At 34.8% G+C, this 25,049-nt stretch overlaps 1 protein-coding gene across 3 annotated transcripts in view; it reads right to left on the bottom strand.

The window, feature by feature from the left end:
• The window catches only part of LOC138703205 (serine-rich adhesin for platelets), a 1,304,023-nt gene that overhangs the window by 570,795 nt on the left and 708,179 nt on the right, over nt 1-25,049 (bottom strand). For all 3 annotated transcript variants that reach the window (XM_069830906.1, XM_069830908.1, XM_069830909.1), the window contains one exon: nt 2,459-2,495. The gene's annotated coding sequence lies outside the window, so the exon portion shown is untranslated. The remainder of the gene's footprint in view (nt 1-2,458; nt 2,496-25,049) is intronic.

Raw genomic sequence — 25,049 nt, 5'->3', positions numbered from 1 at the left:
ATATCTGAAACATTGAAGAGTATTTTAACGCAATTTTCTACCCAAATTACTACCGTCCTTTGCAGTGAGGAGGCATTTAGTATTCTTCCCCGTTACGTCCCTTTGATTGACAAGTTATTTCCACGCAGTTCCTCCCTTGTTACTCTCCTTCGAGTCGACTGTTTGAACTACCAGACGTCGCGACTGAATAATAATTCTAATGAAGTCGCGAAGCTCTTGTGAAACATCTATCGCGTATCCAGACTCTACAAACAGCTGCATTTGTAACGAGTTTATTTGAAATTCCTCCAGCTACTCTCGAAAAGTCGTAATAGACGCTAAATTGTTATCAGCTCTTCAGACAATGCATGCGATGTTATCAAGTACAGAAGTTCTTCAATGAGTGGCAATAAATTTCACGTATCTGCAGCCCAAAATTCTTGTACGATGTAAAATAATATGGACTACTGTATTAGTGACACAGTGGTAGCTCGTGATAAAATATTGCATGTGTTTATAATGTTGTGTTTCAAAACCGAAGAGAACTTGAAATCATTACACAAAATTAATACGTAGGTTTATTATATATGTCATGATTCTAATGTTTCGCTATCGAAAAAAGAACGTGTATAAGTTCAAAATATAATATTAACAACAATAATAGTAATGAAATCCCAATTATTTTATTTCAGTTTGATCACCACGTTTGTCTTGCAAGATGTGTCAATATAGTATGGCACGTACAGCTAACTGAAGTACTCTGTAGTATACAGTAATTCACAAACTACACTCCCGTAGCAGAACACAGCTATTCAAAGTAAAATCTCCTGAGAAATGCTGAAACCTATAGACTACTTTCTACCTCAAGAATGCATCGACGCATCTGACATTTGCAGGACAGAATCAATGTTCACTTAAGACCTTGTGATCTTGACGAGTTATAAGCGGCCAGCTACAGACAATTTTGTCCCGCGCATGCGTGTCAAGTCGTGCAGCCTCCTTGAAAAGAGCATGGCTTTCATGTGAACGTACATTGCCAAATTTATACAGGAAGTCTGTGAAAGTTGCGGGAATTTAAACAACTCGATGCGGATATTATACATTCCTAGGACGTCAATATGTCATTAAATAAAAAATAAAAATAGTCGTGCATTCACAGAAACGAGATGTTCACGTGCTCTTATTGACGCACCACCACTGTAGTGACATGAGTATTGCTCAGTCTACTTTTCTCGAAGTAAGGACAAGTTGCAATGTACGTGACGGACCGAAGCAAATAATGACTGTCTATCATTTCCAAAAGCATTAGACTCACAGATAACTTTTTTTTTGTAAGAAGAAAAAACAAAAGTTACAGAAAAATTGTATTATACTTTTTGTTCAGTAATTTATGTTCTATTGCCAGTAATTTTCAGTAATTTATGCTCTATTGCCAGTACGTTTCAGTAATTTATGCTCTATTGCCAGTAATTTTCAGCAATTTATGCTCTATTGCCAGTACGTTTCAATAATTTATGCTCTATTGCCAGTACGTTTCAGTAATTTATGCTCTATTGTCAGTAATTTTCAGTAATTTATGCTCTATTGCCAGTACGTTTCAGTAATTTATGCTCTATTGCCAGTACTTTCCAGTAATTTATGCTCTATTGCCAGTAATTTTCAGTAATTTATGCTCTATTGCCAGTATTTTTCAGTAATTTTTGCTCTATTGCCAGTACTTTTCAGTAATTGATGCTCTATTGCCAGTATTTTTCATTTGTAGTTTATATCGTTTACATTCTGTACCTATTTACGAAACTTGAGGAATAAGTCATAACAACTACTTTTTCAAAGTTAAGTGATGATATCACGAGTTATCGCAATGAAAGCAATGTGTAGCGAGTCCACCGCCGTGCCATGCATTCATAGTACGAGTATGTGGTCGCATCACTACTGGATGCCAGTGTGATATGGTTATGGCACAGAGAGCGATGTTACGCATAGTGCGTAATGCAGTTGTGAGTCGACTGCCGAGAAGAGTGGGTATGATTTCTAGGATGGGTATGTGTGGTGTAATGCTATTCCAACTACCATAATAATGACGAGTTGCATAATACTGTGTCACATACAGATGTTTTGTTGCTACCCAACCCTATACTACTCCACTAGTACACATACTGCCCTTTCAAGTAGCATGATGCTGTGTCGTTTATGGATGTTTGATCCCTACCCTCCCCTTTCATTTTCACTGTTTAGAATTTCGAACCGCACCCGCATTCTCACGAAATTTGTTTTCCATGGCTTACACCCTAGCTCTCCTAGTATAGAACCAGCTCTCATAGTATGGAAAGGAAGTATTATGATGCTCGCAAAAATATAGACCTAATTCTGAGATTTTTTTCGGAAATGCAAGTACCAACATCCTGTGCAAGGAATGGTTGTAAGCATGAATCTGTTTGTTAAACTACTCAAAAAAATTGTACTAATAGTCGCTACTTACTAGTTAATTCACCGGAAATGATGCTGCTGCGGCTTTTCTGGAAATAAAGAAAACATTCAATGAGAAATTAGTCTCAAACATATCAAAATATTCATTTCTTTGTTATTTTTTTTTTTACTTAGGACAATGTGACAAATAGTGAAATTGGAACTAACGAAGAAAAAACTTTCAAAAAGAAAAATTAATTATGCACATAATTATATTAAATTTTGGTTGTGAATTTTTTACAACCCAGAAACCTTCAGACTAAATCAAATCAAGTAGTGAAGTGTAGTTTAGACTGCCTCATTGTTTTAGTATTATCATCCCTTAGCAAACACATCTGTTACGCGTAACACTAAAGCACTGAAGCGAAGTGTAATGCATTTCAACAATAATATCACTTTTAGATTAGGAATTATTAAATAGAAAAACAATGATAATGTACAGAACATGATAAGAAAATCTCATTTGACAATCCCGAAGTACTCGTAATGGCAATCAAAGGCATTTATCCAATATATATTAAAATTAAGCTAAAGAAAGTAATTTTGGAAGAAGTTAAGGAAAATTGGATAATGCAGGAAGTACAGCAGCGCCGATGCTCGCCACCAGTGACCGAGCCGTACCGAGCCATGTGAAACAAAAGAGAATCGAAGTGTTGCGGGTAAAATTCGTGACTATGTTCTTTAAGAATTTACTGTACTATTCAAGTGCAAGATTTATAGAGTATAAACGGCGGTTTTTTTTAATGCACTAAAAGCAAATGCATGTTTTCGAAAGTACAGTACACTACATTATCACAGCGAAATGAAGAAGAAATCTGATGTGGTCCAGGAAATATCGTTGAAATCGACAGTACATCTAATTGACACTAATATATCTCTTCCTCAAACTCAATTAACCTTACCTTTGATAGTGATCTAATTAACACTAATATATTCTTCTCATAAAACCTACCTAACTTCACCACTGTTCTTGTGTCTAATTTACACTAATACAATATATCCCCCATCCAACCCCAATTAACTTTGTCATTAACAATTGCGCTATGTCTGAATAATGTTAAAAACGAGGGGGGGGGGAGAGAGAGAATAAAAAATCTCATGATAAAAACGTCAAAGGTAAATGTCATACCCATATGTTGGCAACAATGTCTACTTGGTTATAATCGTAACGGTATGGTTGAAAGTTGAGGTATCTAATTCTCTAGTTCAACGCAAGTTAACACTTTCTGCTACCTTAGCTGCAATATGCCTTATGAAGACGAGAAAGACACAAACATAGAAATTACAAAATTTCTACAAATATTCGGATTGATATTAACTCTTAGAATTACATGTAACTGAACTTATCGTCACTACCACCACCACCACCACCACCACCACCACCAGGCCTAGTATTTATTATTATTATTATTATTATTATTATTATTATCATTATTATTATTATCATTATTATTATTCCATTGTTTTCTATATAATTGTTATTCATATTTGCTATGTATTGACATTTGAAATTAAATAAATAAATAAATAAATAAATAAATAAATAAAACCGCATCTGGCACAGGCATATTGGTGCACAGTCTAGTCTAGTGATTAGGAGTTGTACACCTTTTCTGGTCCCGAGGTAGAAATTTTACACGAAAATCTCGGACTCTGCCGGGAATCGAACCCGGGCCGGCTAGTGTGGAGGCAAACACACTACCACAGAGCTAACTCGACGGACATTGGTTCCAAAAATGAAGCCAGTAGTCTATCTATTACCGACCATTATTTACTACTTCATTTTTTCATATGTTAGGAATGCACTGCCAATCATGGAAATAGCAAGAAAAATTATAATTACTGTAAATTGTTGTAATTGTTCAGTTGTAACTCTAGATCATTGTTACCTTTAAACCAGTACCCAAAAGACTGACTTGCGTTCATTTATATCTTCGATATTGATTAAAAACTGAAATTATTCTTCATGAAATAATATTAATTGCGTATGTCTTGTAGAGTAATACTTTTTTAATATAGTACTTATTAGTGGTGTTCGGACAGCAATGGGCCCCTAACATCTGTTGTAACCCATGTGTAACTCTAACTGCTTGGCTAAAAGGATACCACTATAATAATATTATATGCCTTTTGCATTTCCGATGATATGGCGAAGTCTAAGGATCATGCAATAGACTGTTTACTAATATATCTGGGATAACTTGAAGACCTAAACACAGGCCTACTGTTATTACATACATCCATCCATCCATCCATCCATCTATATTATTAGTAATTAGATTGGTTTCTCACGGACCACAAGCTTCTTGTATCTACTCCATTGGATAGGTTAACTTTGACTCAATAAAATTAAAGTGCTGAGGCTCCAAATACGTCATGCGATAACTCAAAAACCATAGGCGATGGAAAATTTTGGTAAACAGATTTGAAATCTGTAGGAAATATCCATAAGAATGAGCTATTATTTCCTTTTTACCAGGCCAAATATTTACTCAGATATTTATACAGTGGCTATATTTCAATTACTTTTTAAAAACTACGGTTGACTAAAAACAAATCTGGGATATAAGGAATTCGGTTAATGTATTTGGAAATAGGGCAAAACAGTTTACAAGAATAAATCATAATTTTTCTTTTAATATATAAGAAATATAATCGGCACAGAATTTATGAAGTAATATATATCTAAATATATGTTCAAAAGTGACAATTATTAAAAAAACATGGATGATGGTAACATTTTGTAAACAGATTTGAAATCAGCGCGTAAAAATCTGCGAGAATCAAACATTCTCTCTCTTTTAACAGACAATACGTTCAATCATTACAAAATGTTATGTTATACGGGGAAGAATCTTCGACATTAGGATGAATAGACGAAAACTACTTATTGTTTACTGAAACGTACTTTTCGCAGGGAGCAGCAAGAAAATAAAGAAGGGAAAAAAAGAATTATAAATACAAAATTAGAGAAGTTATGGGGGTAGAAAAGAACATTATTGAAGTAATTGACGAAAGAAGATTCAAATGGTTTGGACTCGTGAAGAGGATAAAAAATGGAAGAATGGCTTACTGAAGATGATGCTGGAGTGGACTGCGGAGGGAAGGAGAAAAAAAGGAAAACCAAGAAAACAATGAATGAGGATGAATAGAAGAAATCTTACTGAAGCAGATGCTCAGGATAGAGATTTGTGGAGGAACAAATTTTTTTTGGGCGAAGTATAGACCTAACTAATGTATTGTAGAAAAATCGTAATAAAAATGTTTAATCAATGTGGAGATTATTTATATAACACAGAGCGTTCGCTTAAATACATATAGACCCCCTAATGTAGATCGACCGGCGACGCGCAACCGGTACGAAGGTCATTCAACACGTGGCAAACCGTGTACAACACGCTCGGCAGTCCAGTTCAGTCTCTCAGTAGGAGTGTTTGTGTTGACGTTAGATTGCGTGTTACTCTTCTGATTGTGTTAGTAAAGTATTTATATCTAGGAGTGGTTGTGTTCACGTTAGAGAGTATGTTATTTTTCTGATTGTGTTAGTGAAGTGTTTAGATTAACTTGCTCACATGGCAATACAGAAATTTACATTAAAGCAAAGGATTTTCATGGCAGAAACTTATTTGAAAAAGAGTGATTGCGGAAAGATAAAATGAAGAATTGCATAGCAACAGCAGTAAAAGAGCACTTCTAAATCTAAATCTAAATCTAAATCTAAACATTTCGCTAACACAATCAGAAGAATAACACGCAATCCAACATCAACACAACGACTCCTACAGAGAGGCTCAACTTGAATTCCGAGCGTGCGGGAGACGGTTTTCCGCGTGTTGCATGACCTTCGTGCCGGTCGCGCGCCGCCCGTTCGACCTACATTAATTAATAATTATTTATTTATTCTGGCGAAGTTAAGGCCATCAGGCCTTCTCTTCCACTTAGCCAGAAACAAAAGAAGCTGATACAATTTTACTAATATTTAAAGAACACTAATAAAAAATTTAGAGTCATACAAACACAAGTTGAGTAAATTAATGCAAACATACTAAATAATAATTACAAAATAATATAAGGCTAGAAGTTACATTCAATGAATATGCAAGCGGTAAGTGAACCATTATTACAGATTACAAGAATAACAAATTCAAAGTAAATTATAAATATACAAGACTGAGAAAAATTACATATGTATGTATGTATGTATGTATGTATATATATATATATATATATATATATATATATATATATATATATATATATATATATACGTATACACACACACACACAAAGGAGAATTAAACATGAATACTGGTCACGTGTTTAAAAAACTTACTTTTAAATTGCAATATGTTCGACAGTTCCTGAGTGAGCTGGGTAGGGAGTTCCAGAAACGCATTGCTGCTACATTATATAAGCGAAAGCTCTGTAGATAGGACTTAAATAATTTAAGAAACAGTTAACTTAAATTCCTCTGCGATATAAATATTTGGTAAATGGACTTGAAATCAGCGCGAAATAGTATAAAAATAAACCATAGCAATTTAGCTTTTAGTCGTAATAGATAAAAATTTAACCAGCATATATTTTATGACGTAATAGAAATATTCAAATTAATATGTATTTTTAATAATAATAATAATAATAATAATAATAATAAACAGCATATTATTATTGCTATTATTATTATTATTATTATTATTATTATTATTATTCATTCACCAAGCTGAATAGGTAGAATATACCCACGCATTAGTCTCCGCATTCAGCTTTCCCCTCAGTAACAGAAATATTCCATTCAAAATCAACATGCTTTTGACCTACAATTGAAATTCCATTAGCACTCGTATTCGCCACAATTGGACCCAAACGCGTTTGTTCTTCATTCAGATCACGTTTCTTTCTTTGCGTCGAGCATCATCAGTTTATTCAGCACTAATGAATTTTTAAAAAGAAGATTTCAAAACGCATCAATATAAGCCACAAGCATCAATGTAACAATTTATTTAACAACACCACTAATAAACGACACAGAATGGCTGAACAAAAACAAATTAACAATAATGACATATCTTCTTTGACAGCCTTGTAACTAGAAACATTCAGGTACAAGTATATGCTAACAAAAGCTCGGATAACGGGGGGAAAAACTGCCATTAGCGCTCGTACCGCACTCCAGAAGAGTAAATACTCGAGCAAAGATAAATACTTTCCAGTCTCCTCTCCACGAGAACGGAGTTGTGTGCGCTTCCTTCACAACATCACTGTTGTATCTTCAACCCTTTGCTACTAGAGCATGTAAAAACTGAATTGAGAACTTTAAAAAAGTATTCATTTTAAACAACTTCATAATTTTTACGTGTTCAAAACCGAAACACCATGGAAATGATACATGCTTCCTCATTAGAAACGATGCCGGTTTACATCACGTTTCTTTTTATTGTAAATAGTTCTATTTGGAAGGACCAGTTTAAAAAAATACATGCGTTACGTTGGAATTAAATAACTCACTTATTAACTTTCATTTTTTTTAATTTAAAAATATTTTTTCTATAATTCATGAAAAAAACGTTAATAAAATAAACTAGCAGCATTTCTTACAAACTAATTGCATAGAAACATGCACCTACCTCATAAATATTTGCAGCAAAATTTAATCCATATTGATTAATATTAGACATAAAAAAGTTGGTGTTGAATCAAGAAAAATATACTTACGGATTTGAAATTAAAATTAATATTTATGTAACACATTCCTATTAAAATTCTCCTCCGCTACATTCATTCAGGGAGCCAACTTTAGAACAAAAAGTTACTATATTTATAATCAGAAATTTGTCAAAAAGAATTATTTGATGAAAAAATAATTTTGACAGCTCTTTAAATGCCACGCCCTCTTACAGCCTTCATTCCATTTGGGGTATGAAAATATACATTCTAAAGAAGTGAAAGAGCCAATAATTTTTTGGAACATTTTCATGATTTTCAGTAGTCTCTCCCCTTAACAGTAAACTTTTATTTAAATGCTATATGTAGCATCGAGATGTTGTATTAACTATGCTTTCATATCAAGAAAATTTATTGAAGTGACATTTCCTTCAGCAAAGGACTTTTTTTTGGCGTGTGATGTCTACATTTGACTTAAATTGCACTAATAAAAATGAAAGTATTTTGTTGAACGGAAATTACATTGACGTTGCTATGGAAATGCTTACATAATATTCCACAAACTTTATAACAACGTGAACGAGTGCATTCCTCTACAGTTCTACACAAAGCGAAACCACATATACAGCATGATTCACGAAATTTTATCGTCACTTGGAGAGGGCTTTTCTGAGGTATAATGGAACAAAAGATTTAAAAAATAAAAAAGTCCGACTTATAGTTAGGTCGCTACAGGTTATTGAAAATTTGAAATTAGGAGCGAAATTTAATAATAATAATACTACAGAAAACAAATAAAGGAAAGGATAAGTCCCCACTCTTATAACTGCTTAGTTGTTATATACTTCAATCTGCTCATCAACTCTTAGTTTTACAAGAAATTTTCAAACGCGTCTCCCTCTACCTCCATACACTTGGTCTCACGTTTATGAATCGCGCGCGTCGCATTTCTTAACTTACCAGGGCTGGTCATAATGATTGTTGCGGCGTCGATAATGCACACAATTAATTCTTCAAGTGTGTGTACGTTAATCTGTACACATAATCCTTCATCCACCCCCATAAGCAATAATGAAGAGATGTAAAATCCGGGGATCTTGCTGACCAGGTATGAGAACCTCCGCGAAACGGTGTGGGAAATACTCATCCAACGATGTGGGAAATACTCATCCAACGGTGTGGGAAATACTCATCCAACGGTGTGGGAAATACTCATTTAGACAATCTCTCACGGCGATGGTGAAATGAGCAAACGCCCCATCACGTTGCAAATGCATACGCAGTCTCGTGGCAAGAGGAACGTCGTCTAGTAATTGTGGCAATTCGTTTTATAGAAAGTTTAGGTACATGTCATCAATTAAGTTTCCGGATAAAATGAATGGTTCTATCAGCTGATCATACAGAACACCACATCATACGTTTACACTGAATCGATGTTGAAAACCTTTTTTCTCCGTGGCTTTAGGGTTTATATCTGTCCGTTCATACAAAGTATTAATGCCATCCCATGTGAATTGTGACTCATCAATGAACATAATACAAGGGTAAAACTCTCTACCATTTCCGTTTTTTACTTAGGTGCAGAACTCAATACGATGGATATAATTTTGTAGCTCTAAATGTTGCACTTCTTGAAGATGATACGGTTTCAGTTCACTTACATGGAGTGTCCTCCATACCTTTGACTAAGAACACCGAGCCGCTGAGCTCAAAGAGTTTGTAATACTTATTAGAGACACATACCCGTGAGTGGCAGGCAAGAAAAATGTCACAAATTGAATCGGCTAGCATCCGCCATTAAAGGGAGCGTTTGCGGCGCGAAATTAGAAAACAGTACCACAATACATTGATGTAGTCTGGTGATAGACACTGTTTTAAACATCTTTTACAAAGGTCAAGTCGTGATGAAATAAACATGAATGGCAGAGGAACGCTATATTTATTAAAGTATTATAATGATTCATCTTTGGCGATATTCTATAAAATAAATTAAATCACCATATACACTCGGAATAAGTATGTGAAATACTGAATAATGGCAATGTCAACATTAATTTTCAGTATTACTAGTATTGTTTTAAGGACATAATAATGGATATTTACTGTAATATTTAAAATTATCTATATTTCAGTCCTTTCATGCAAAGGAAGAGGAAGGTATATGGTGCTTAGAAAATATTTAGTAGTGAAATATGAGATCATAAAAATTCTGGAAACTGATTTAAAATATAATGAGAATAAATTTTATCATAAAACAATCTATTCATTGTGTAGATGATGACCACCAAGTTAGAGGACAGTACAGACTTTTTAATACAATTAGTAGCGGTAATGGTAGGCCTAAGAGTAGTGGTAATAGTAGGTCTAGTAGTAGTGGTAATAGTGGGCCTAGTAGTAGTGGCAATAATAGACTTAGTAGTAGTGGTAATAATAGGCCTAGTAGTAGTAGTAGTAATAGGCTCAGTAGTAGTGGTAATAGGCCTAGTAGTAATGGTAATAGGAGGCCTAGTTTTGGTAGCATTAGTAGGCCTAGTAGTAGTGGTAGTAGTAGGCCTAGTTGTAGTAGTAATAATAGGCCTAGTAATAGTGGTAATTTTAGTCTAGTAGTAATGGTAATAGTACGTCTAGTAGTAGTGGTAATAGTAGGCCTAGTAGTAGTGGTAATAGTAGGCGTAGTAGTAGGAGTAGTAGTAGTGGTGGTAATATTAGGCCTAGTAGTAGTGGTAATAGTAGGTGTAGTAGTAGTGGTAGTAGCAGGTCTAGTTTTTGTGGTAGTAGCAGGTCTAGTTTTAATAGTGGCAATAGTAGGCCTAATAGTAATGGTAATAGTAGACCTAATAGTAATGGTAATAGTAGACCTAGTATTAGTGGTAATAGTAAGCCTAGTAGTAGTGGTAATAGTAGGTCTAGTATTAGTGTTAGTAGTAGGCCTAGTTCTTGTTGTAATAGTAGGCCAAGTATTAGTGGCAATAGTAAGCCTAGTTTTGTGGTAATAGTAGGTCTAATAGTAGTGGTAATAATAGGCCTAGTAGTAGTGGTAATAGAAAGCCTAGTTTTGGTGGTAATAGTAGGCCTAGTTTTGGTGGTATTAGTAGGCCTAGTAGTAGTAGTAGTGAGACCTAGTTAGTAGTAGTGGTAATAATAGACCTAGTAGTAGTGGTAAGAGTAGGCTTAGTAGTAGTGGTCATAGTAGACCTAGTATAAGTGGTAATAATAGGCCTAGCTAGGCCATCAGCTATATTTTCACTAATTTCTTTGCATTTAATACAACCAAAAACTATAAGTACATATTGTACAATATGGAAATTACATGATTAATTCATTTATTTTAGACAGAATAGTCTGAGGATTTTCTTATGCACTCTGCTATTATAATCTACTGTAACATGATGGCACCTAACCCTTACATACATTGTTGAAACCATCCTTACAAACCTGATTAATGTATTTCTGGAACAATTTTTTTCCAAGAAATATTCCGACTTTCTGTAAACACATTCAAAGGAGGAACTGCATTTGGAACATTCTTCCAAATATTAAGATATGCATGCTTTCCTGGGCATCCTACAATAGTAGCTATGTTCGGACAATTATTTGCGGCGCAGTATTTCACCGTTTTCTTATTATTTCCCTTCAAGTGTACTTATATTCATTCGTACTCCTCAATAAGCATGAACTGCTTGCACTCCCGGCGAAGTATCAACTCCCTTTAATGGCGGCCGAACAGCGGTTCAATTTTGTACGCGAAACTAGCGCCGTTGGTGTCTCTAGTTATATATTACAAACTCTTTGGCTGAGCTACTCGTTTTGTTGAAGTTCGAGGACTGCGTTGTACAGCGTTGAGAATGTTTTCTTCTTCTGGTACATGATGTTGTTGACGTCTTTCGCAGTGGATACGAACACTGGGAAGTGAACCAATTTGTCTTATTGTGTTAAATGTTCCACTAGTAGTCTTAAGATTCAGAATCCAACGATTAGGATAATGGCGGTGATATTCGGCCGCAGCAGCTGTTGCATTTCCCTCACACACACCATAAATAAATATTAAATCGGCATATTCCTCAGTTGTAAACTTATACGGCATCTTGAGATAACTAACAAGCTGCTAACTCCATAAAGTATGATCGTCAACTGAACATGCGACAAATGACTCTCGATGCATTGCAAAGTAAGCGCATGCGCTGACATTTGAGAGCACTATTACACCAACAAGTTTATAAAATCAAAGGGTTATTCCTGAATTATGTGAGATAGAAAAATCTTTGTTAGAAAAATATGTTCCAAACCACTTCAGGAAAATGTTTCATTGGTGGCGGTAAAACTTCGGGAATCAGTCTGTATACATAATCTACTTGGTAGGGTTTATTATAATCCATTGGTAAATGCAATGTATTTTAAAAATAATGTTATTAATTTGTGCTTTGGCATGGACGTGAAATAGACGTATGCACAATATACAGAGTGTTTCCGAAGTGGTGTTACAAACTTTCAAGGATGATGGCGAAGGGCACATGTATCAATTTGAGATAAGGAACCCTGGTCCGGAAATGACAGAGTCGAAAGCTACAAGCAAAAATAGTTGTGTGGAAATGAAATAATTTTATTCCTCTGTACACCTTACTTATATGTATTTATCTGTCCATCTTACACATACTGTATTCATCTGATGTTGTTTACGTTGTTTACTTACAGTATTCCATTCAGTGCGCTGTCTGAGGGATGGGGACAGGAAACTACACTAAAGCAATGCAGATAGCGTAATGTGTAACGGACATGGTCGTCCTGATATGCACATCTGTAGACAGCAGTGTATGTGTACAAGTTGCAGTGTCCTGTCGATCAGTCCTAGTGAAATGGAGGAGTACACGAGAGCGAAATAAGCAGACCTGATTTTCGAATACGGATGAGCCAATGGGAACAGTAGACAAGCTCACAGATTGTATCGGGGCAAGTACCCACGTAGGAGACATCCGGCCCATATCATTTTTCCACGACTGTTCCAAAAGTTAAGGGAAGAAGGGCACGTGGTGCCAAATTACAATTCCATTTCCACACAACTATTTTTGCTAATAACTTTCGACTCAGTCTTTTCCTGACCATGGTTCCTTATCTCAAATTGTTACATGTGCCTTTCGCCATCACCCCTGAAAGTATGTAACACCATCTCGGAAACACCCTGTATACGTAGCCACAGAAAGTTAGTAAAAGCTTGGCATTACACAGATGGATAAATAACAATAACAATATTTCTTCTTCTTCTTCTCTCTATGAGGGCGAGAGGGGAACATCTCATGCACCGCGACTTGAGGTCTATTGTGCGCCCCTGGAATGAGTTGCATGCCCACCGACCCTACCTACGCCGCACCGATCTAACCGCTAACACCCTGAAGACCAGTCCATAACAATATTTACTTGATATTCTTTACTTACATAAAGTATACCAGTTGATGGTTAATTGTGTCTGGCTGACAAACATTTCTTTACTTGTTCTCTTAATAGTTCATTCTGTTTTAATGCATTACTAACATTATTATTATTATTATTATTATTATTATTATTATTATTATTATTATCATCATCATTATTATTGACGACTCTTATTCAAAGCTTATTTCATTTCGTTCATTGGGCACACTTAAAATATCATACAGTAAATTGTATTTATTTGTCCTAATTCGATTACTCTCACTCCCGTATATAAGAGTAGACATCAAACATGCAACCAGAGATTTTTCCCAAATCCCCCATTACTCTATTACGTTTCCTGAAAAATATGATCTCCTAACCTTAAGTAGTTTATAAAATTAGCCATTTGAACCCGTACTTCTGGATTATTTCTTTATTACAGCTTTTAGATATTGTTACATGATACCTAACGTAACAGTAACCGATTTATTACTGCCAATTTTTTTTTCTATCTCTGAGATACCATGCGTTCAATATGTTATACATTCGCCATTGACTGAATATAACAATATTATACATCTTAAAGGATATTTCTTACTATTCTATTTCCTCCATTTTTTCTTACTTATGGCTTTTAGAGAACCCGGAGGTTCATTTCCGCCCTCTCATAAGCACGCCTTCGCGGTCCCTATTCTGAGTAAGATTAATCCAGTCTCTACTATCATATCCCACCTTCCTCAAATCCATTTTAATATTATTCTCCCATCTATGTCTCGGACTCATCAAAGGTCTTTTTCCCTTTGGCCACCCAACTAACACTCTATATACATTTCTGGATTTTTCCATACGAGCTACATGCCCTGTCCTTCTCAAACGTCTGGATTTAATGTTCCTAATTATGTCAGGTGAAGAATACAATGTGTTCAGTTCTGCGTTGTGTAACTTCCTCCATTCTCCTGTAACTTCATCCCTCTTAGCTCCAAATATTTTGCTAAGCACCTTATTCTCAAATACCCTTAATCTCTTTTCCTCTCTCAAAGTGAGAGTGCAAGTTTCACAACCATACAGAACAACCGCCAATATAACTGTTTTATAAATTCTAACTTTCAACTCTCTTAAGAGCAGACTGGATGACAATAATTTCTCAACCGAATAATAACAGGCATTTCCCATATTTATTCTGAGCTTAATTTACTCCCGAGTGTCATTTGCTTTTGTTACTGTTGCTCCAAGATATATGAATTTTTCCACTTATTCGAAGGATAAATTTCCAATTTTTATATTTCCATCTTATACTATGTTCTAGTCACGAGACATAATCATATACCTTCTCTTTTTGGCATTTACTTCCAACGATGAAAGAGTAATGGAACGGAGAAAAACTCTCTCCGGCACCGGGATTTGAACCCGGGTTTTCAGTTCTACGTGCTGATGCTTTATCCATTAAGCCACACCGGATACCCATCCCGGTGTCGGAGAGAATCGTCTCAGTTTAAGTCCCAACTCTTGGGTTCCCTCTAGTGGCCGTCCTCTGCACCCGGGTTCAAATCCCGGTGCCGGAGAGAGTTTTTCTCCGTTCCATTACTCTTTCATCGTATGATGACGCAGAATATCTACATGGAAATATCATATGTACTTCGGTACATTAAAATAATATAAGTTATATTTACTTCCAAACCTAACGCTTTATTTGCTTCAAGTAAAATTCCTATGTTTTCCCTAATAGTTTGTGATTTTCTTCTTACATATTCACGTCATCCGCATAGACAAGCAGCTGACGTAACCCGTTTAATTCCAAACTTTCTCTGTTATCCTGAACTTTCCTAATGACATATTCTAGAGCAAAGTTAAAAAGTAAATATCTCTATTTCCTCCATTTCTCTTATAATTGAGGCCGTTAGAATCACAGTGAACTAACAAATTTAAGAAAAATGAGAAAATTATACTGACATATACCTAAATGTTGTATCTACTGAGGGATAGAGTGATGCACATGAGCTCCATTATCTACTGGCAATATGTTGGGCAAAAAGTTCACTGAAAGTATGCTATCTCCCAAATTTCAAAGTTAAATATCTCAGAACATCTCCTATGCTACTTAGATCACGCTGGTTCTGATGGTCTCGATTGTTTTGTCTCGTTTCTCTCCCTTTTTCACTTCTAATTATTTCCCTTTATGTTAGTAATATCTCTTGTCACTACGCGTTAATGTATCTACATTTGCTGGAGTGCAAGGCCACATGTGGCTTGTGAGCCTCACATTTAACGCCAGTGATATGCTTGAACAGTGGAGTCTGATGTTACATATTCAGCTTCCCACACAGAATTCACCACATTCGCAATACCAAACATTTCCCACAGAGGTTGCATGCTGGTCAATAGTCTACGTTCTTGCGTGGGTTGCAACATACAGAATAACAGCCCAGACAGGGTTCCCACACCAAATTAGTTTATGAAATGTGATAGAGTGAGATATTAATATAATAAAGAAATATTAGCATTTATTATTATTATTAGTGTTATCATTACTATTACTACTACTGTTAATATTACTATTATTGTAATTATTATCATTATTATTATCATTGTAACTACTATTAATACTATTATTATTATTATTATTATTATTATTATTATTATTAGGCCTATTACTATTACGTTCGTTCAGCTGTCATGTAGTGTAGACATTAGAGATGAACAAAACTAACTGCCGCTCTCGCTCGCTGTGTTCGTTGTATTTGTCTTTCGAGTCTCGTCTCGTCATTCTCGTGCGCTTCGAGTCTCGCTCAACATTCTAGAAATAGCATTTGGTCGACGTGGAAAGATTTCGTAACTTTGAATAACATACATCATTGAAATAAACATAGTAACATTATAAATGTTTAAATGAGACAAAAAGACAAAACAGAACAGTATCTTTGTTATGAAAATGTTCTGGTTCTATTATATGATATTACCTATGGTTATATAAATAGAAAAAAAAAAACAATTCTCAAATAAATTTGCATTTCTAAGAATCATAAAACATAACGTTAATATCTTTTTACTTGAGATTGCACACTTGATCTCAAACATAAGAAAAGAAAATTCCTAGCCTTTTAATAAGGGCCTAGTAATTAAATGAAGACTGAGGAACGGATTATTATACACTGAAAGGAAGAGATGATGTTTCAAATAGCCTACTTGATTGTTTATACATATATAACAGTTGCCAACGTATGTAAAAGTTCAAGTATGGTCAACTATCCTTCCTGCGGTGCATTATTTTATGGGAGAAAAGTTTTTAAAGTGTGTCGGGCCTTGTGGCTCTCGTTTCCATCTAGACTCTATTAACATCGATGATGGTGATTATGACATCTTTATGAAGAACGAGACCTCTTTCTATTTGTGCAGTGGCTGTACAAAGGCTTTTAAGACGTCTTAACAGGATGATACAAAAGTGAGGACCAGGAACCAAAGTCTCAAAGAAAAAGGTTATTTCACCATTAAGGGAACTTCATCTTCCGACTCTATCCTCGACGGATTCGTCATCTGTTCAGGTCGAAACGGTAAGATTGAATAGTGAATCTATTTTGGACACTGTGAGTGACATAGTAGAATATGTAAAAAATCTACACAAGAAAAAATCGGAATTAAAAAATAAGAAGCAGCCTTAAATCAGTGAATTTTGGAATGGAGTTAGATATCATCTCCAGTCATTCTTCCACATCCCAATAATCTGCCACTTCTCGTCCACACTCACTGAATTTCGAGATATTTTCATTTTGTTTAAGGAAGAAATCTAACCTTCCCAAATTTGTAGCAAACTCCACAGCTGATTGCTAAAAATGGACGGAATAAGCGATTGATCAGTGTTACCAACTCCCAATATTATGTAAATGGCAGTGGCGGATCTGGGTCCATTTGCCGCGAATTTCAAGCTCAAGAGAATTTTAGGAAATCTGGAATACAATGCCTATACGAATTGTCAGAATTATTTTAAGCAAAAAGCATAATTGCAAAAGATAATTATCTTTAGCCTAACTGTACCCAAAATTCACTGATCTAAGTCAACCCATTCTGGAGTAATTAATATTTTTCCTACAAAATTTGTAACTTTTCAATAAGTTTCATAACAGAAAAATTGTTACATAATCCACAGTTTGAAGATAGATTGGGTTCGCAATAAAAACTTGACTTTTTACAGGCATTTGGTTACTGTATAAACATCAGGGGTTTCACATAAATATAAGGACAGGGGTGAAACATCACTTATGGAGAGGTGTCCTTAAACTTTGGTAGGAGCCGTATTCTCAGGATATACAGAGTGATCTGTAATTCCACGTATTTCTGTTAAGGCCTGATAGTCGAGGTAAAACGCAGTACATTTAACCCACTCCCCACCCCAACAGTATATCCAAAAGTTATTAGTTTTCCAGACATCTGAGATTGAAGACTGTCATATGGAAAGTGTAGGCCTAATACAATAATGACTAGGACGTCGAACGACCTAATGATATATATGTTTCCGATTGAATGACTCTTAGATAATGCATCACTAATAGTAACAGTAACGTATTCTACAGTGACATCAAAAAACTTTTTCCTCACATTTTTATTGTTTTACTCGACCAAGGCCAGTGGAGTACCACTTATACTTGTCCTGCGTTCGTATAGCGTCATTGCGATAGTTCACCTCACGCCCGCGTCTCCACTCGCCTCGGTCGAGTTATACCACAGTCTAGTATATACAGTCACGAAGGTCAATATATAGGCAATATGCATCCATAGATAGTTGCTAACCACTAGGATCGCTACTATCTCCCCATTACAGACAATGCGAATTAGTACCGACACAGTCTATTGTTCCTAGTATCTTCAACAACTCAAGCTTCGTGACTGTATATACTAGACTGTCGTTATACCTTGCTTTTTTACTATACCATGCAGGCTTTGCTTAATTGTAAATTTTAGTTGCCATGGTAATGTTTTACACTGCATAGATACAATCAGCACATTGTTAAGAATGCAAGGAAATAGTAATATCACTGCCATCGTGATCTAATACAGGCCGTAAGGCAGACCACGTGACTCGCTTAACAGCTGATCGCGAAAGGCGATCTTTCAACCATTTGAATTAGTTGCAGTGCATGAAGAATAACATGTATTTCTCTGAAATGCAGTGTAATTGCGTCAGTAAAATTTTAAACAGTGATTGTGAGACACTTGAGACACAATTTACTTGCAATTTAAGGTATAATATTATTTTTGGTGTGAAAATTACGTTGTTGCAGGCAAAGTTCGTATGTGTAATACCTGCCTTTATTTCGATTAAATATTGCGCCCTTATGTGGTTAAGTGAAATTTTGGTCTTATAAACAGTAGGGTAAATATGTGTAATAATATATACGTGAAAGTGAAACATTGACTGGCATGTAAAGTAAGTTGTGATTAGGCCTAAGTGCAGCGTTACCGATGTTACTCTTGTCTAATCCATTATTGTTAGTTTACCGTATTTGTCTTATTAAATTTACATTATTGCGCCCTTTTTATTTGTGAATAACCTACATTATACGAGTAAATAATACGACGTTTGATAATATACACAATTTGAACTAAAAACGAGATACATATAGTATATTACGAAAAATTATACCCTATAGTTTTCATTACTGTTACAGTATCTAGAATTGTAATTAGTTGAAATAAAGCACTCATGCTTCATTACGAAATTCTTGCACATTCATTTATGCACGTTTCAACAATTTTCAGTTGCATCGCACGCATATTTTAATGTGTTGAAGTTATAGGTTATGTTTATTCTATCAGTACTTGCCTTATTTCCATATTCGCAATTATGCATTATAATTAAGCATAACGCTACGTATAACTTATAAATGCAATTTGTCTACACTTCAATTGTATTTATTCGTTTCAGACGGTACTCCAGTCTGAAGTCTTATTAGTTTAATATGTTACTAGGGCTAAACTAGCGCTGAGGTAGTTCCCTTCGTATTCATACATCTTGTATATACAAATTAGTTCGGTTCGTTCAGGATTTTAATATGTCTTGCTTATAGGATCAAATGCATCTCCACAAAAAAATAAATTCAACTGTTTTCAGTTCAGAAATTACCGGAACTAAACCTCAGCGCTACTAAGTAATATAACGTATGTATATTTCATATGAGGGACTGTGGTGAATTTTCTACCTATAAGTAAGGACGGTAACCGTGTTCTGAACTTTATCCTAAAAATATATTCTTCTTTATTAAATCTCAAAACCGTTTTCGTTCTCAACTTAAGCCTAAAATGTTGACGCAGATAGGTTATGTTAACATGGTAAATTCTCTTCACATAAAAATAACACAGTTTTATTTATTATTCCTGTCACATTATGCAACACATAAATGGAACTTATGCACATATTACATTGGATAAAAATTTAATTGTATTATTTATTTGTTCCCTACTATACTGGGTTGTAATGAATTATATTTGTCTAACCTACCAGATTAACACACAACTGTACATACACTAATTTCATAGGAGGGACTGTGGTAAATTTTGTACCTACAAGTAAGGAAGGTAGACGTGCTAAATTAAAATCACAATATAAATAATTCTTCTTTATTAAATCTCAAAATAGCTTCCATTCCAAACTTAAAATGTTGATGCAACCAGGTTATGTTACCATGTAAAACTCCGTTCACATTAAAATAACACAGTTTTGTAATTATTTCTGCAACATATTATGCAATAAGAAATGTGAAGGGGTCTTATACACACATTACACTAAATAAAATTGAGCGCCGACACGCTATAAAGTAATATATTTCACTCAGCTCCGTATACTCAAATAGAAAAGCCCGACTCATCGAGTGACGTCACACAACCTGCATTACGGCCTGGTCTAGATCACGATGGCAGTGGTAATATGCGTTACAAGAGCTGTATGTTGAAGTTTTCATGTTCGAGGAAAAGTTTGAAAAAGCGAAACGTAGTTGAGCTTTTTTAATTTCCGAGAATTGAAAGAAAACATACCGCTCGTGTATCGTACATTATTTTGTGCGAAGATCGTTTATTACATACCTGAAAGAGGAATTTCTAATTAGTTGCAATGAAATCTCCATCTTGGTTTCTGTTCAATGACGGCAAATTTGCAAAACAAAAATATATATCTTCAACATTGTTGCTTTAAAATGTTTTCTGTGTTTACTATACTCCAGCAGGCCGTGATATACGTCTGTCTTTTTTTCCCCCAGTCTATGATGAGTCTGGAATCTTGTTGATTTTTTCACGGCTTCCTTAGACTAATGTTACTTGCATCACGAATGCAGCAACTTTAGTGGAGTTGTAGAGTTTACTTAATTTTTGCAAATATTTAAAAACAATAATTAACAGTGCAATTTAGGTGAAATTGCAGTGGCAAGTTTCCAATTTATAATTATTACTATATTGAACGTCTCTAAAAATAATATGTTAAAAGCCTAAAGCAGTAAAATCAATATGTGACTTAAGCGGTAAGAAGAGGGAAATTGTTACGTGTGTTAGGTTGGGAATACTGAATGTGGAATTTTAGACTTTCCGAGGATTGGTTTTGTGCGGAAACCAAGCAAATACGCACGATCTCGCACAAAAGTTTTTGATGTCACTTGATACTATTATTAAGAATGTACAGTACATATTTTATGTTTATGTTAAAATCACATTACCTTTAAATATTTTGTTCCAACTGTGCACCTCTGTGCCTGATGCAGGCCCTAATTCTTTCCCGCATTTCACAGCTTAACAGGAATACGTTGAATTACAAGTAATTCTGTATAGAAATCATATACAGGATGATTCACGAGGATTTACCGTCACTTACGGAGCTTATTCCCGAAGACATTCTGAGCAAAATATGTCATATAAACATTTGTCCTAATCTCAATATTTTCAAATTTACATTAGTTTGAAGTTGTTAGTAACATACCTTTTTATTTACTTTTACGGGTAAAAAAATATTACAAATAGGGAATGAACTATTTAGAAGTGCCATTTCTTTAATTGGCTAGTGTTCTGAAGCTAAAAATGTGTTGTTAATTGCTCTGTACAGATTTCATTTTTCAATTTTTAACCAAAAATGGCATCATTCTTACGCACTTATCACAATAGTAATATGCGTTACAAGAGCGGTATGTTGACGTTTTCATGTTCGAGGAATAGATTGAAAAAGCGAAACGTAGTTGAGCTTTTTTAATTTCCGAGAACATGAAAACAAACATACCGCTCGTGTATCGTACATTATTTTGTGCGAAGATCGTTTATTACATACCTGAAAGAGGAATTTCTAATTAGTTGCAATGAAATCTCCATCTTGGTTTCTGTTCAATGACGGCAACTTTGGAAAACAAATATATCTATCTTCAACATTGTTCCTATAAAATGTTTTCTGTGTTTACTATACTGCAGCAGGCCGTGATATACGTCTGTCTTTTTTTTCCCCCAGTCTATGATGAGTCTGGAATCTTGTTGATTTTTTCACGGCTTCCTTAATGTTACTTGCATTACAAATGCAGTAACTTTTGTGGTGTTGTGGAGTTTACTTAATTTTTGCAAATATTTAAAAACAATAATTAACAGTGCAATTTAGGTGAAATTGCAGTGGTATGTTTCCAATTTATAATTATTACTATATTGAACGTCTTTAAAAATAACATGTTAAAAGCCTAAAGAAGTAAAATGAATATGACGCTTAAGCGGTAAGAATAGGGAAATTGTTATGTGTGTTACGTTGGGAATACTGAATATGATATTTCACACTTACCGCGTATTGGTTTTGTGCGGAAAGCAAGCAAATACGCACGATCTCGCACAAAAACTGTTACAAATCATACGACTTTAGGAACTTGATTCTTTACAGTTTAGTTCTGCACCTAATTTACAGACTTAAAAAAATTTACAAGAGTGGCGTGATTTGCAACAATTGTTCTGATAAACGCGTAAGAAAATGTAATTTTGTAGTTAAAAATCGAAAAAGAAAAATTCTGTACGAAGCAACTATGGAATTCACAACACATTTTTAGCTTCAGAATATTAGCTAATTAAAGAAATGATACTCCTGAATAGTTAATTCTTTATCTGTAATATTCTTTTACCCTTAAAACTAAAGAATAATTGCATTTCACAAACAACTTCAAATTAGTGTAACTCTGAAAATATTGAGATTAGGACAAATGTTTAGATGACATTTTTTGCTCACAATGTCTTCGGAAATAAGCTCCGTTAGGGACGGTAGATCCTCGTGAATCACCCTGTATAAAATACCTAGAAAAGAAAGCTCTTTAATAAAATAAAAACAAATATGTTACCGGCCAATTCCCCTTAAGCTTCAGTGCAAGATGTCCCCAGTGTTTGGAAATAACTACAGTTGATTTTTGGTTCTCGATTAAATATTTTATTTTCGAACAGCGACAATCTCATTGCAGTTATTGTCTGAAGAAAACAATTTTAAACCTAAGAATTAGATTTCGCAAGATCTGAAGTGTCCCCGAAATTATAATAACAATTTTAAGCGCCGAAATCTGTGAGGGTTAAACCACGATCCAAGTTCCAGATTCAATTCAGACCTCAACGACATTTTCTTTAATGTACGCACAGAGTTGATCACATTATCGTACACTATAGCTGTGCTGCCTTCGCCTCAAAAATTGGGAACTGCCGCAAGGCTCTCTTCCCATTTCTATACGAGAGATTGATGCAACATTTTCCTCACAGTCGAATGTTTTCCACCCCGCCTCCCGAAGAAACGAGTTATAACTTTCAGCCTTTTTTGCACGGAACCGTATATGCTAGTACTTTCCATGTGAAAAGTAAGTGACGAGGAAAGCTGAAATGTAAATATGTCAATATCCGTGTTCGTATACAATAGGCTATGTAATACGGTTTATTGAGTGAAAATAAGGAATTATATGTACTGTAAAGAAACAAATACATACAATCTTCCGAAGAACATTACTTAAATTTGAAACTACAACCTACACAGGGTATAAGGGGTATAAGCACAGTCTAATATATAGCCTAGAGTCACGAAGCCCAATATGTAGTAAATATGCATCCATAGATCGCTACTATCACCTCATTACAGACAATGCGAAATAGTATCGGCACAGTCCTAGTACCCTCAAAACTCAACCTTCGTGACTGTATATACTAGATTGTGGTATAAGTGCCAATATTTTAACTAAGTAGCCCTAGTCATAGTTCCGGTTTGATTTATTACAAATTGAGTTCTGTGGACGAAAGAATTTTTTTAGTACCAAAAGTAAATATTTAATTCATTGTTATATGTTTCTTAACGCGAAACAAAATTGCATTTGTGGCTATCAATCAAGTACGGTGTGTTTTATTTATTTTATATTTTCATTCTTAATAAATCTATGAAAGAGAAAAATACCTGTAGGAAGTTGTAAAGGAATCTTCAGTAATAATTGTAAGCATTATTTTATTTTAAAAATTTCATTTCCCAATATTAAAAATAATAAAATGTGAAAAGTGTTTCAAGGTACAACAGTCTCCTACTATAAGCAGTAACATGAGCTGCTGCCAGAAGTCAAAAGGAGGATAGCAATGGCAAAGGAAGCTTTTAATAGAAAAAGAAGCATTTTCTGCGGACTTCTGGAAAAATAATTAAGAAAGAGATTAGTGAAGTGCTTTGTGTGGAGTGTGACATTGTATGGGCAAGAAAAATGGCGTCGTTGTTCCTAAATAACTCCTATGTGCAAAATATAAAATTGTTCAGTGAGAAGAAAAACACATTTATTCATTCTATGGCAGTAGTACATAGGAGTCTGTGAATTCTTAAATTATCGAAAGAAAGAAATATAATTATATTATATGCTGTATCACTATTTAAGCTATTTAATAGAGCAAAAATCTGAAAAACGATAAATATGTCACATAAGAGTTATTGCAGGAACAACGACGATGTATATCACGACGAAGTAAAAAAGAAGCACTTGAAATGTGGATATGGAGAAGAATGGAGCGTGTGAAGTGACAGGCAGGATAAGGAATGAAGCTGTGTTGAAAAGAATGGGTAAAGAAAGAATGATGTTGAAACTGATCAGAAAGAGAAAAAGGAATTCTTTGGGTCACTGGCTGAGAAAAAATTGCCAAAATCGTGAAAAGCATGAAGGTTAACTTATATGTTCCTCAAAGGCTTCATGAAGCCTTTGCCTTCACCATTCCTCATTATTTTATAGTGATGGGAGACTTGTGTCTGTGGCTGAAGCACTGGCGTGCTGGTCTTCGTCCTTGAGGTCTGGGTTAGATTACCAGCCAGATGTAATGGAATATGTAGTGGAGAAAGACTTTCAGAGAGATCTCTCGAGGGCAGTCCCATTTTCCTCTATTTCACCAACACTCATTTCATCTATCATCCGCAACAGTTAAAAATAGGCTGAAGTAAAGACTTTGAGGTAGTATGGTTTTCCAAAGCTGATATAAAAAGGATTTAGGGCTCCGAGTCCCAGGACTTATTAGGGACTTGTCTGAGAATGACAATTGGCTCT

This window comes from Periplaneta americana, chromosome 7 (assembly GCF_040183065.1).
Source record: "Periplaneta americana isolate PAMFEO1 chromosome 7, P.americana_PAMFEO1_priV1, whole genome shotgun sequence".
NCBI classification, from domain to species: Eukaryota; Metazoa; Arthropoda; class Insecta; order Blattodea; family Blattidae; genus Periplaneta; species Periplaneta americana.
The sequence above is the reverse complement of the archived record's forward strand: the minus strand, read 5'-3'. Positions and strand labels throughout refer to the sequence as shown.